At 45.4% G+C, this 2802-nt stretch overlaps 1 pseudogene; it reads right to left on the reverse strand.

Moving 5' to 3' along the window:
- Positions 1-1828: 1828 nt before the first annotated feature.
- Positions 1829-1947, reverse strand: LOC111743844 (annotated as a pseudogene).
- Positions 1948-2802: the final 855 nt, after the last annotated feature.

Here is a 2802-nt window from a genome sequence, read left to right on the forward strand (position 1 = left end):
CTATAGGTCAGTTAGCCTGCTTCTGGCCAAGGATTCAAGCCATGGGTTGAATGGAATTCCAGGCTCACATCAGACAGCCCAAACTACCAAGACATTCTATTAGGCTTTGGAACCATGATTAGTAGTAAAAAGTGTGGTTCTCTGCCTTGCTTTTGTTCACCTTTCAAGGACTCCACAGATCTGCAGAAAATGGCTGCATAAGATCTGGAGGTCCCAGTCCTGGCTTCTTACACACGACATTAACCTTAAGCATCTTTAATGTATGGTTGAGGCCGTATGGCTTAGAAGTAGCGGAACCAGAATTGACCCTTTCCTCCAACTCTTCTTCCCATTGCACTCCTGGTCTGGGAGTCAGGGTGTATGCATTCCAGCCCTACCTTTGTCACCTGCTGTGGGACACCAGGAAAGCTCTCTCTCTCTCTCTCTCAGCTTCCTCATCTGACAAATGGTTGGCTCTCACTAGGCCTTCTTCAAATCTTACATTTAATAATTCACTACATTATCACAGCTCTTAATGTTTTGATTAAAGGACTTGGTATTTTAATCTTTTTTTTTTTTTTAAGTCATCAAATCAGGAATTCAAGCCCGTAGCCAATGAACTCTCCACCCCGTTATGAGAAACAATCCCCAGAATCTCAAGGCCTTCCCTGGGGGAGGATTCTGCGAGCGCATAACTTATTTTTTTCTTAAGAAAACAAAACTCTTGTGACGTCCTTCCCCCCAGTAAAGTCAGTGACTTTCAACTTCCTTTCCCTTCCAAGTCCTCGCAGAATTTTAGGCAAATGAAAGCAGGAACATTTGATTTTCTCCCCAGATGTTTTGATCACAGAAGGGCCACATATGTGCACACATTCCTGGATATTTTTAGATTTTTACAGGCTCCAAAGTTCTGCTTTTTCACTCTGCGCTGTGTGGCCGCTGTTGGGAGATGCTCTGCCAAGGCAGCTGAGGCAGAGGCTGATGATAGAGGGCTTGGTACAGAGAATGCTCCCCAAGCAGCCTCACTCAGTGACACTCCCAGAAGTTGCTCTGAGCAATCCTTGCAGACTGCAAGGCTTCAGCCTCTGAGGCCTCTCTGGCCACTAAGAGGAAACAATCCACTGCCTTTTGGGAATTATGGATTACACAGACTCTCCTTGGGAGAGGTCTGGCTGCACATCCCTTAAAACCCACACTAAGACCCCAATAAAGAGGTAGCAGGTATAGTGGAGGAAATATTGGGCAAAAAGTCAGGAGATGTGCATCTGGCTGACTATATGACCAGTTACTTTTCTCTACTGGGTCTTAGTTTCTCCATCTGCAAAATGGGATGCATCACACATGTAGCCTAGGCATCTATAAACTACAGCCTGCAAGTTGGCCGCCTGTTTTTATAAAGTCATACTGAAACAGAGCTGGTCCCATTTGTTTATCTGTGGCTCAGCTACCATGGCAGAGTTGACTGGTAGTGATAGAAACCACTTGACCCACAGACTGAAAATATTCACTCTTTGGACCGTTAAGAAAAAGGTCGCTGACCTCTCATAAATCAGATGCTGCATTCACCATTCCAGGATGTGCTAAAGGCATCCTACTGCCGGCACTGGGACTCTCCTCCTTTCTCTTGGAGGAGGGGTGATAGCAGTTAATGCCCCCAGGAGCAGTCCTTAGCCCATGATGGATAGAAGTCGGGGGTCACTCTCCAGCTTCCTCATCTCACAGGTTGGAAAATCCAGAAATGTGGGTTGGTTTGTTTGTTTTTTAATTTTTTAGGTGAGGCAACCCTTGGTTGACCTCACAGATTGCAAGGACCTAGTCAGCTTACAATCCCTTATTTTTAAATTTTTTACGCCTATAGCACCTGATCTTCCTAGGTGGTCTCCCATCCAAGTACTAGCCAGGCTCAACCCTGCTTAGCTTCCGAGATCAGACAGGATCCAGCTTGTTCAGGGGAGCATGGCCGTAGACCTGAAATGTGTTTCGTGTTGTTTTCTAGATGGCCTCAGAAGAACTGCACTCCAAATTACCATAACAGTAGCCTCCTCGTCACCACACCCTGTACTGACTTCCTCCCCTGCTCTGTCTCCCCTCTCCTACCAGTGCTTTCTAGGTTCCATTCTTCCTCAAACCTCTTGCACTCTAATCTTGGATTCAGGGTCTGCTTCTGAGGGTATGCAGTCTAAGACAGAACATAAGTTCTAAGACCGAACATGAGTCTGATGCACCTTCTGTTTTTCCCCTTTTGACTGGCATTCTACTTGCATTAAGCTGCATACTGACTTTTGCGCTTAGATGAAATACCACAACACAGAACATGGGATGTGTTTTCCTGAATGGTCACCACAGCGATGGATGACACACCCTGGAAGTGCAGGGGAATTTGTTCTCCATGTGGTGCACCTTGACCATAAGAAGGAAACTGACAGACACACATCCCCTGCTTTCCCCAACTTTGGACTTCTGTGACGTGTCATTTCTCTTTGCAAACCTTCTGGGGAATTTTCGTGCACTAGAAAAGCCTACTTGCCAAGAGACCTACTGTGTTTCTTTGGTACCTCGTTGAGTAGTCGTGTGTGGTGGTTACCTGAGTAATGACTCAGGCATTTTCTTTTGTCTCACTTCCTAATTTTTTCTTAACCCTAACCACCTTGAGTTTGCACTTCCCAAGGAAAGTCCCAGTTCTATACCCTTGCCTTAGGCTCTGCTTTCTAGAGGTTGTGAGCTAAGGCAAGGAGTTGGTTTAAATATCTCTTAAGACTCTTTCGGTTCTGATATACTAGACTTATGTTAAATTCTATTCTTTACATACCTAGGGATAAAAAA

Source organism: Pteropus vampyrus, unplaced genomic scaffold, assembly GCF_000151845.1.
Source record: "Pteropus vampyrus isolate Shadow unplaced genomic scaffold, Pvam_2.0 Scaffold123, whole genome shotgun sequence".
Taxonomy (NCBI): Eukaryota; Metazoa; Chordata; class Mammalia; order Chiroptera; family Pteropodidae; genus Pteropus; species Pteropus vampyrus.